The sequence below is a fragment of the Lethenteron reissneri genome, chromosome 45 (genome assembly GCF_015708825.2).
Source record: "Lethenteron reissneri isolate LAM-NWPU_2019-01 chromosome 45, ASM1570882v1, whole genome shotgun sequence".
Classification (NCBI taxonomy): Eukaryota; Metazoa; Chordata; class Hyperoartia; order Petromyzontiformes; family Petromyzontidae; genus Lethenteron; species Lethenteron reissneri.
In genome coordinates this window covers 1,505,095-1,517,712 of record NC_083823.1, presented here as the reverse complement: position 1 = coordinate 1,517,712, position 12,618 = coordinate 1,505,095, and positions in this window count along the sequence as shown.

Genomic DNA, 12,618 nt, shown 5'->3' with positions numbered 1-12,618 from the left:
TCTTTCTTCTAAGTTTCTCCTAATAACTTGTCAAATTACCGAGGTTTTTAAAATCATTCTTATTGTTGTAATTAATTTATTAATTAATTGTATCACATTTATGCTGAAAATTGCCTTTGGGCAGTTCAGCAATAATTGCATAGATACGTCTTGCTCCTTTTCCCCTACCCCGACATCACCGGACGTAGACATTCTTTCAGCCACCGTTATGCCCATCATTTAACTGAACTTCTAAATCTTTACTTTCGCCGTCTACGATCATCTGGACCTCGTAGGAGGGGCTCGCTCAAGGCCATTCCCCACAGTCTCAGAGTCATTCTGGGCACAGCTGGACGTGTTTACAAATGTTGAACTTCTTTCGCACCGTACGTAGGCAACCGTGGCCAATCGGATGTGCCGGGGAAGGACAACAAACTTAACAAAAAAGCAGTGCTAAAGAAATTTGCTTTCAATCGAAATTTAAAAGTGCACAGCTCCAATTGGCTTCCTAATATCGGAAGGAAGAGCGTTCCAGACGGCCGCAGCAGCGCATCTGAAAGCGCCGTGCGGCGATGCGGTGACCACCGTCTTTGTTCGATGGCTCCGCCAAAAGCCGCCGCTGCGAGGATGAGCGGAGTTCGCGTGATGGTTTATGCTCCTTGACGAGATCGGCAGCGAGGTATCGTGGTTCATGTGTGGCACTCACTCTGCGTGCAATGAGCGCGCGACCTTTATAATGAATTATTTGGGCGACCGGAAGCCAGGGCTGCTCGGCGAGCACCGGACGGACACGGTGGAGGATCCTTGCACCGGAGAATTTAGTGCACTTCGCACGTGGCTCTGACTCCTGTGCGGGTCGTGCGGATTGGGATAAAGCGGGACGCATTTTCTTCGTGACTCAGAGGCAAAGCCGTTAGGTCAACGCACAAGTCCGCCGACTCCTCCAATGTGGCTCGTGTTGAGTTTTTTTTTCGCTTACACCCCGATGGCCTACATAACATCTCACGATGATGAAACGTGAAGGGCTCGGTCCCTTCAGCCCAACGTGGACCCCTTCGCTGGGATATGGGACTCATGGTCAGCAGAATTTGCCATGGCTGTCACTGCAAAGGGAAATTAGCCAGGGCATGCCTGGCACGCGGCCATCAATCTTTCCTCCTTTTAGTGTCCCCAGTGCTCGCCCCGGCGTTTGCTGTTGGGCGTTTGAAAGCTGCGCATTCATGACATGAAAAAAGTCAGGTTGAAAAATATTGGGGAAAATTTTTTTTACGTTACAAAAAGTATTAAAGATTTCTTTAAACTCTATTTCTCTGTTTCCTGAAATGTAGTTTGTAATATGTGTAAGAAAGAGTGTTGTAAAACGTCACATTTCCATGAAAATAAATAGCAGAGATTGCAGCAAAAAAAACATCTTGGCCGGCTTTAAACCATATTTTGGTATCGTTTTTTCATTAATTCTTTTGTTTGGTAAAATAGGCGGTTTCTCTTTTTTTGTTAAAAGTTTGTTTGCGTTGTGCGCGGCTCACAATTGTGAGCGTTGACAGCTCTCTCAAACGGCTCGCAGTTCGTGGCGTTGAGGCCGAAACGCGCTCGGACTAAATATTGCTCGAGAGGTTTTCTCGCGAGAGACCCACCAGGCCGCTTTGCGCGCGTTTCATTTGCGCGTTTGCACGACCGTCTACTAGCGCCCGCGAGAGTGGCACACTTGCCCTTGGCGAGCGAGCGCGCGTGTCATTCCGAGGCAAACCGCCTCGGCGCTGTGTAATTGCACCGTGCTGCGCTGGGATCTTGGGAACAAATACGAGCCGTGATCATTATTAGGATCGCGGTGTATACACGGCCGCGCACGGCACAGCCGCGGGTGCGTAACTCCAATTAGGAAGGACGCACGAGACAGAGAGAGAGAGAGAGAGATAAATTTTTATTTTTTAAAATCCCATCACAGATATCTGCAATGGATCATCACGGCGACAAAGATACGAGATTAAGAACGGCTTTTGGCATTCGCTGTCGTGACGTTAATGCCGAGAGCAGCGGTGCAGCTTCGGCTGAAATTTCAACGTTTTAATTGCAATGCTCTGGGGTGGAGCGGTGACGCCGTAGTTAGCGCACCGCGATATAAACACCTGGGATCGATTCCCAGCCATGGGTGATGTCGGTGGGGGGCGATATCCGAGCCGGTCGTGGTCACGCCATCGCTCGCATGCACTGACCAGCGGACCAGCGCGGTCCGGTAAGGTCCAACAACTCCCGTGACCGCCACGGGAAAGCCGTCATCCAGCGGTGGATTGACAAAGCGATGTACACACTCTGCTACCGAGCCACTTAAATTGCACATTACACTCGTTTTGCCATTTTGGCACAGTGCTCACAACCGCATGGAGTCAGTTTATCGGAATGCGTCTTTTTTTTTCAGTTCCACTGAATTTACATTTAACATCCCAAGATGCTTTTCTGTGTGTGTCGAACCTCACGATCGCCACGAGTTGCGGCCAACTCGCCCCGACCTGCTCGCACAGCTGTGGAACTCCGCGCGTGCCGGTGGCTGCTCGTGCGCTTCCCCCCGGCTCGGCGTCGAATCGTTGGGTCGCGTTGTGCTGCCCCGCGCCCCCGAAGGGAAGACCCGGCGGTGATTTTCTTCCCGAGTGCTACGAAAGCCGAAACGCAAAACGTGGCAGGTGCCACTGCATCTCAGTGTATTTTCTCCCCCCCCCCCCCCCCCCCCCGGGGCTATTCCCCATGAACTTGTATTATTAAAACCAGCAATCATCTGCTCCAATTGGTTTGTTGTGGCTGACTGCGGTAAACCAACTCCGTTATGTTGACTCAGCCACACACATCCGTGCCTGTTGTTGTGCGTCAATGTCAGCGTTGGGCTTATACATGTGCGGTGATGGTTCTTTTTCTTCTTCACTTACAACTCACTAACAACTCTTGCTTGTATGGTCTGTGGGGCTACACAGATGATGTTTGTCTGTGTGTTTGTATGCATGCGTGTGTTTTTGAGAAGCAGCAGTGGTACAGTGGTTAGTGAACTAAACGACCTGAGTTTGATTCCCAGCCCTGGATAACATCAGTAGCCAGTGCTATCACGACCTGTCAAGAGCCTCCCCTAGGTCAATAGGGCGCCACGGTGGCGAGATGTTGACTACCTTGCCTGGTATGCAGGAGGTCGTGGGTTCGATCCCGACCCCCTATATTTTGTGTTTTCATGCTTTCCCCGTGTTCGCGTGGATTTTTCTCAAGGCCCTCCGGATTTTCCCTTCACATGTGGACTCAACGTCACGCGTTTGGAATATTTGGATGCTGCTATTAAATTCCACACGAGAAGCCACTTGGTTGATCTGTCATTTGTGGCCGGGTTGGCTTCTGAACAAGAGTTATGTCTAGCTCAGTGGGCCTTACCTGGTAAAATAAAAAATTGTTTATAGCTTGGGTTTAGCCATCAATGAGTGCGTGATGCAGTTCGGCAATTCGAGCATGGGGAAGCTAAAGGCAGCCGGACATCGTGCTGACTACACCACCCCCTCGTGTATCGTGGCAGCCATAATTGGTGCTCATAAACAGCACTTACCACAACAGTACGTATGGCTATACAGACAACCCTTTGTGTGTGTGTCTGTACACACTTAAGTGTGTGTGTGTCTGTACACGCGTAAGTGTGTGAGTATTGTGCATTCGTACAGTATGTGTTATAAACAAACAGGAGGGGTAGGTTAGCGGGCAGCATGCTGCGGGATGAACCCGGCAATCCAAAGTTCAATTCCTGGCCATGGCTGACATCAGCGGTAAGTGGCATCATAACTGGTCCTGGGCGTTCCCTCGGTCAACTCGGCCCTTACTAAGTACCTGATGCGGCATGTAGACATCTCGGGCGACAAATGTGGCCAGGCGTGGTGCTGAGCACACTACCCACCTCGTGTGCCGTGGCGGCCTTCATAGGTGCTCCTCGCTGACAGCACACAGCCACCCCACGGCACAAACAGCACTTGTGTGTGAATCGTTATCATTAATGGCGCCACTTGCAGCACCAATGTGGCCCCAGCGCATTGGCATTGGCGCCGATGTGAGTTTTGAGAGGTGAGCTTTGGGAGTTTGCGAGCCTTACCCTGCCCCCCCCCACCCACCACCACCTCCAAGTCCCCCAGACATCCCAAGGTGACACTCGGAACTGATTACCTTCCCATACACAGCACCACCACCCAAGACCCATAGCCCCGAGCAACACTGCAACTGTTGTTTTCATTCATCAATTAATTAACACCCTAACCCTCCTCCCAGAGCCACGGGTCCTTCGTGCATTCTTTGATGCTTGGCTGTCCCCTCGCGCTCTCCACAGACCCCCACAGACCCCCACCTTGTTGATGGAGCTGTCCCCTCGCGCTCTCCACAGACCCCCACCTTGTTGATGGAGCCGGAACGCGCATGCCACCTTCGTGTGGCTTCATTAGCACATCGCCACTAATTTACACTTAAACTGAACAACATTGTGACTGCATCCCAGCTTAAAAAGACGCTCCAAGCCTGGGGTGTGTCATTCAGACTCTGTCTCCCCGACAGACCTGTTCTCCATCTGAGGACGGCTGCTTGCGTTGTGGCCGAAACGTCGTGAGAATTATTTATTATGTTTAATTTTTATTATTTTATTATTTCCCTTCTACGTGACTTTACCGAAAAAACCAAGAAGATGAATCCCTGCAGTCACGAAAGCTTTAAATCGAAACATTGTGACTGTTGTAAATTTCCACGGAGCCCCCTTTGACAATCCGCTGCCGGATCAAGGTCGTGGTGGTCACGCTGTGTCGGTCATGAAGGTCGTCTTGACTCTACTTCAGCCACGCCGGGCAGTGCAAGGTTGGCGATCGGGCTGCGGATGGAATGTCCACTTTGGATATGACTCACCGCTGATGTTGGCCGCAGTCGGGAATTGAACTCAGGTCTCCAGGTTCATAACCCAGTGCGCTCACCACTGCGCCATGAGTTTAACCTTTCTTTTGAAAACATTACTAAAATATACGATGATAAAATATAGATCAGTGAATACCTTCTTTCATTGTATGATCATGCTTCCATAGCCTTCATGTGAATTTTAGATTGATAACGAATTTATTTAGAAAGTGTTGTCCTTCCCTGCGCCTCCAATTAGCATGGCTGCCTACGTACGGTGCGAAAGAGGTTCATCACTTGAAATAGAACGTGTAAACTGGACATGGGTATTTTGCTGAGTAAATTCGTGTATGCCTGGTAATGGGCCGATGAGTAGGTTTCGTGTTACACGAGACCAGACACTCGGGGTGCCAGCATGTTGTAAAGGTCTCGTCATATTGATGTCGAGTCATAGAATATGACCACACACGCAGTCTGAAACGTTACAATCTCTTCATTTTCGCTGCCATCGAGAACTCGGCAGCCTCGTGCATCAATAAGAATGCACAGGAGGTTCCAGTGTGTACATTCTTATTGTCGATCGCTTGTTGTTACACGAGTTTGAGATAAATCAATGTTCTTGCAGTGAGCCCCACGTACTATACACGTGTTCCTAATGTTGTAAAACGCAAGTACAAATATTACTGGGGGGGGTGAGAATAACATATTTTTATATTGTATTGCCAAGATTTTATTGAAATTCGTTACAAATGTTATTTTATACATATTAACTGGAACATCACGTAATTAGTGTGTGTGCTAATGGTGGTGTGCGATCACGATTAAAGAGTAACATTGTAAAACTAAAAATGGGAATATTCCTCCGTACATCATTGCGGCTGGTGGAGCGTATCGCTCCGCTCCGAACCCAGTCGCCTGAGTTCAACTCGGGAGCACAGTCAAGAGAAGTGGCGAGAAAACATCTGAACCAGTTCTGCCCCCCCCACCTCCCCTCCTTCACCACAACCCGCGCTGACGAGCGTGTTAAAGTATGGCCAGTCTGCCACTCATCCAGCAGTGGATTGACAAAATGCCGTGAATTCCTCATTATCGTTTACTCTTTCGCAATGCGCATACTATACGTGTTAATTGCGTCGTGAGATTCACACTGCGCACAATACGTCCTCGTTCAAGGTGGCAAGCCAAATGCATATATCATTCCACTGTACGTTCTCACTCACACACACACACTGCATATTTCTCAACTCCGTTAATTAAATGCCCGCAGCATTATTTCACTGTACAGGGGCGAGCAGATCATGTTTTATTGTATCTTTAAGCACTCCCGATAAATGAAAACAGGATTCCGAGTGAATTATGTATCTGTTTGCTTTCGTTATTTATTTCGTCACGTGGCCGGGGGACCTGTGCTGATGGCGCCTGCCGTTGGTCCCTCGGAGGGCTTGGAGACAATTACCAGCCCGTTAAGCCAGAATATTCAAGCGACTCTCGTTGGCCGTGGGAGAATTGCAGGCAGACCCACACGGTGAATAGATATAATTAAAGCATTGAATTTCTTGGGCGGGGGGGGGGGGGAGGTGGCTTTTGCAGGCTAATTTACAGCGCCAATTAAAATTGATTACGTTCGCCTGATTAACTTAATTCGTTACCTGCTCTTTAATGGCTTCAGAAATAGCAGCGAGAGCCGCTTGGGGGGGAAACGTCGCGAAATTTAACCCCCTCGCCTTGTTGTGAAATTCACGCGACGATTTGTTTTTGTAGCTGTAACGCCCCGGTGCACAATCCGTGCACGCGCGTTCCCTATATTTGTGGACAGAGTATTTGCATCTCAAGGTTTTGGTAAAAAGTAGCGGCTTAGAGCCGTAAAAAAAAAAGAAACCCCTACAGAATAAGCGTGTCATGCCTCAATTAGTAAATTGGTAGGCGGGCGGATAAGTAGGTCATATGTAATAAGGATATAATGATTAATTCATTGACATTGATTCGTATGCTCACACATGCATTGATACGCGGCATTGAATAGCGCAGGTAATAAATAATCATCAATTGCTATCCGTGTATATGTTTAGAGCGCACGAGTTTACATCCATGTCGCTATAGATGCAACAAACAGAAATGACTTGTGAATCAAACCGTGGCCTCCGAGTGTCACAATTCATCAACCTGTGAATGGGGTGGATCGTGAAAACAATCGCCGATAGACAGAAAGTTAGTTAGCTATGCAGGCAGGCAAGCAGGGGGCGGGTAGGCATGCGTGCAGCTAGTTAGCTTAGTAGGTAGGCAGGTAGTGCGTCGAGCAGGTACGTAGCACGGTATACAGGCAGGTGGGTAGGTGTACATGCAGGTAAGCAGCATGCAGGTAGGTAGTTAGCTAGGTAGGTGAGCAGGTAGCTAGGCTAGGTGAGCAGGTAGCTAGGTAGGTGAGCAGGTAGCTAGGTAGGCAAGTAGGTAGGCGGTCAGGTAGCTAGGTAGGCGAGTAGGTAGGCAGTCAGGTAGCTAGGTAGGTGAGCAGGTAGCTAGGTAGGTGAGCAGGTAGGCAGTCAGGTAGCTAGGTAAGTGAGCAGGTAGTTAGGTAGGCAAGTAGGTAGGCAGTCAGGTAGCTAGGTAGGCGAGTAGGTAGGCTGTCAGGTAGCTAGGTAGGTGAGCAGGTAGCTAGGTAGGCAAGTAGGTAGGCAGTCAAGTAGCTAGGTAGGCGAGTAGGTAGGCAGTCAGGTAGCTAGGTAGGTGAGCAGGAAGCTAGGTAGGCAAGTAGGTAGGCAGTCAAGTAGCTAGGTAGGCGAGCAGGTAGGCAGTCAGGTAGCTAGGTAGGCGAGTAGGTAGGCAGTCAGGTAGCTAGGTAGGTGAGCAGGTAGCTAGGTAGGCAAGTAGGTAGGCAGTCAAGTAGCTAGGTAGGCGAGTAGGTAGGCAGTCAGGTAGCTAGGTAGGTGAGCAGGAAGCTAGGTAGGCAAGTAGGTAGGCAGTCAAGTAGCTAGGTAGGCGAGCAGGTAGGCAGTCAGGTAGCTAGGTATGCAAGCAGGGAGATCGGTAGACATAAATACGGGTAGGTTGGTAGGCAATTGAGGTAGGTGGCTCGGTAGACAAGTAAGCAGGTAGATAGGCAAGTCGTCAGGTAGGCAGGCATATGAGCATTCATGTCTGCAGGTGAGCAGGGTGGTTTGTGGACAGGCAGGCAGATAGGCAGTCAGCGAGGTGGAGATGAGTCGGCAGCCTTTATGCAAGCCAGGTGAGAGATATTGAGAGATTCCGTCTCGCTGGCTTTGGCCAGGGACTCCGAGGGTGATGGCAAGCGACGCGAGGATACTGGAGCGAGCTCCGCCTGCCCCCCCCCCAACCCCCCGGGCTCTCACTGCCAAGTCCCTCTTGCGCCTTTCTTTATTCCAACACCGCAACACAGCCGGCAACAACCACCACGCATACCTGAACGGACCTAATGCGATCCAGGGCAAATTCAAGTTTAATAAACGCATGCCTGGGATCCTCATAAACCGGTCCCAGGGTTAGCCCTAACGCGATGCTTCGGAAATTATTTGGCGAGTGCCAAACATAGCATGGCCTGCTTGGAGCTCGTCTCCAAGCCGGCTGCAGGGAGCCATTATTTCATTGCGGAGTTGGCAGATGCCACGGTAGCAATAAATAAATAAATGTTGCCAATGCTGCAATAAATGGACGCCATCTATTTAAAATTAGAATAATGAGTGCCATTGTTTGGCCATTTTTCATACGAGAGTTACAAATGCTTGCCTGGTGTTTGCGGTGAATGGAGATTGGGGGCTTCGTCGCCGTCATCATCATCATCATTTGCAAATTTGTCGGTATTGTTTTTTTTTTGCCGTCGTCATGAACATGGTTTACTGCTAAAGCCACGACGATGATGCCGTTTTCGTTTATTCTGCTGTGGCGTGCTCTCCGAATTTCCCGTACGCGTGCAATATAACGTGCATTTACGACTGTGTTTCCCTGCCTCGATAAAACCCAGCGCCGCCGGTTAAACAGAAAAGCAGGGGCCGTTGTCGTGAACGTTCAATGAGATAAGCGCACGCAGCAACCACGCAAGCCACCGCATGCCCTGGGCCCCCACCACCACATAAAGGCGGTCCGAACTTCCTTTCCCACACCCACACTCGCCCCCATCTCACCGCCTCTCTCCCCATCTCCTAGATCCTGTCAAGACTACATAATTGACCTCGCCATAGGCCTCACAGTCCCCAAGGCTGCATTTGATTGATATAAACTTCATTCTAGATATAGCGCCTTGCCAGGTCCAAGTCTCTCTCCTTTGAAATATGTCTTTGCGCTTAGCTGCTATCTGTACTTAGAGCCACTTTTGGACAATTTAAGAAAAATATAGTGTGCGGTATATATATACACCGGCGTTTTCCTGCTGGGTACCTCTGTGAATAGAACGCTCAGCTCACAATTGGAAGGTTGCAATTTCAAATCCCATAAGAAGATAATCTCAGCCGAGCATCACTCTGGGGCCAGTAAAATATGTACCACTTTGTGGCAAGTCAACACTGGTTTCTGCCGTCATTTACGGTGACGATTTTTCCTCCGCGTATCCATCGCTAATTGCAGTGATGGAAGGGGAGATGGCAGTGCGCGTTTATGTCGTTTAGCTTCTGGCAACTTCGCCACTGCGTTCCGCGCAATGGCATTGGCTCATTGGGGCCGGACGTGTAATCGTGCATTGCGCTACGCGATGCGACGCAAAATCGGTTGGAATGGAAGCAATCGCGAGGCGTGGTATTTTTTTTACGAGGGGGGGGGGGGCATTTTTAAAAATCATTTTTAAACGCCGACCAAAAAAAAAATCCCACACCCACCCAACGGATGCTCTCCTGCCACCGAACAGCCGCGCTCTTGCGGAGCTGGAGAATAATTGTGAGAAAGTAGGCGCGCTCACGAGTCGGCGCGGGTCCCATCGAAAAGAAAAAAGTAAAGCCGTCATAGCCACCGCGATAATAATTACCGATGCGTGTATAGCGGCGCTTTAAATCAGCGGGGTTTCCATGCAGCTTCACAACCAATTAGGCTCTACAGCAGTGTTAATGACTCCTCTTAATCAGATCTCGGCTCTTAATTAAGTCCAGCACAAAAAGCGGATTAAGAATATTAGACACAGACTCTTCATGGTCGCCTAACAATGGACCCTCGAGTTTTTTTTTTGCAGAACAGGGAGAAGGGAGGGGTTCCGGCGAGGGGAAAAGGTGGAGGACTGTTCAAGTGAAGGCAGAATGAGTCTCATTTTGGGTACAGTATGAGTGAGTGCTGGGAATCTATTATTAATCGCCGTGATTTATAAAACCTCTCCGCTGTTAATGAAGTCCTGGCAGCTTAATTTACTTGCGCGGCCAGTGTGCACAAATCAATACCTTTGGAGATAAAACACAATGTCTCATGCAGAATCGAGTACCGGTTGTGTGTGTGTGTGGTTGCGACGCGCAGAGGTGTATTTTGATGTATAGGTTGCCAGTCGGAAACAACTCATCCTCCCACGGTTGTGCGTGGCAGGGGGGGGGAGGGAGCGACCCGTTGCTCACGACTTTTGTGGCCTCCCGTACTCCGATTGTCGCTGCGTACGGTGCGAAGGAAGTTCGACACAGATGATCACGTGCCGGTCCTCGTCACACGGTACGCGCGAAGGAACGGGATGTTAAAGACAAATACATCGATTGCCGTTTTAACATGCAGCAACAGGAGCACGTGCGTCATCGTCATCATCGGTCACGATGACACAGACCGTTGGTCAGACTCCTACTTGCTCTACTGACCCGCCCCAGGCACCTTTATTGCAGGTTTCAATTCAAGATGTGTACACGGGTTTTTTTGTTGTGCAATCAGGCTCTCATTTGGCTCCGCCGGATAAATGTTTACCGTCAGCCATGATCGCTCCACTGCTGGATGAACGCCTCCCCAAGCTGTCGGGATGCTGCCGTGTAGTAATAATAGTGTTCCGATCGCCTGCACGCGAGCTCATGTCATCGCTGCTTCTCGCTGTCCAGTTGTACGTACTCACAGTCACGTCTTATTCTAGGGTTGCCGTTGAAAAAATATAAATATATACACTCGCTTTACTACCCGGGACTTGGATTCACCACGCCCGGCCGCCTTTGTCTCCCCAGTGGCGATGTTCACACACCACTTACTCGTTTGAGGCTGAGTCTACCTAGGGGAGGCCCAGGACCGGCTCAAATAATCGTCACCGGTGGTAGCCGTGAGCGGGAATGGAACTCGGGTCGCCGGGTTCGTAGCGCAGGCGCGCTGACCTACTACACCACCGCTCCCCCCCCACACGCGCGCGTGTCCATAGGTACACATACACGCGCTTGCTGCAGACACACACAACTTTCAGGGTGCGTACGGCAGTAAACGAGTGAAATAATAAAGCAGCAATGGTGCGCGAAGAACGCCTGAGACCTGCAACACATTTGCATGGCACTGTGCCCGCGGAGGGTTGGGGGTGGTGACATCAGCAGGCACAATGCGTGACGCTTGCACGTGCGCGGGTGACATGACAGATGTGACGTCACAGATCACTTGCCGTGCAAAATAGATGCATTATTGCGCCCTCCCCCCCCCCCCCCCCAAAAAATATACAAAATTCTATTTTGATAATTTTTACATGGTGTACAGTCTGGAAAGTACCCACATGGCACATTTCAAGTTTGTTGCATGTTGGGAAGTACGCTAAACATTTTGAACAGACACACATATTCACAAATTTCCCTTTTATATATAGATTTGTAAAAACGCCATAATTGTTCAACAAAACGCATTAATGAGATGCTGTATAGCGAAGGGCATTTAGTCTGGTTTTCTGCTAAAAAAAAACACACAAAACGTTTGAACATTTTCAGCTGTTTTGTTGAACACCGGTGTTTTGTTGAGTGTTTCATGCCTGCTGTGAAAAGGCAATGCATCCCCCTGCCTCTCCGTCTCTCTCCCCTCTCTCTCTCCCTGTCTGTATCTCTCTGGTTACAGCCAGCCAGCTGTTCGGTCAAAAGGTCCCGTGGAAGCTCGTGAAATAATACACCAACTGTGTTGCCAATGTCGACGTGAAAAAATTAACTAGCCATGCAATTATGATCTTCCCTGTTTCAGGGCGGATGAAGACAAAGGCGGCCGGGCGTGGTGCTGGCCACACGACCCACCGGCCTTCATAGGTGCTCGCTAACAGCACTTGGACCACAAGTCAGTTGTGGCTATACGGGGGTGGGGGGAGGAGGGGTCTTTGTCTCTGTCTTTATAACAAAAACTCAATACATCCATCAATAACGCCGCATTAAAATGAAATAATACAATGGGTGATGGATGTTATGGGCTATGGCCCTCCTTCATAGCACATGAATTGAATGTGCCGATGCACAATGTGTAATAATTTTAACGTAACATTACATCAGTAAAACAATATTGATGCAAATGTTAAAATTTGTTTTTATATAAGTTAAGCCAAAGTTTTGTTAAAATGACATGATGGTTTTGACGGAAGGGACACCGTGCACGTGATGCCACTTCCCGTGATGTCACGTGTTCGGATTAAAACGAAACATTTTGATCATCCGAAAGGTCGTTTGTGGGCATTACTTTTTGATGTTTCACATTCAACCTAAAATCAGGAGCACATTTCTTTCGTGTCACGTGTGCCTGCGTGTGTGTGTGTGTACAGTGTTCGCGTGCAAGCCCTACAGGCTAATTCACGTGAATGACAATGTTTTAGGACTGGATATGGGCATCCAAATATTGAAAGTTGCA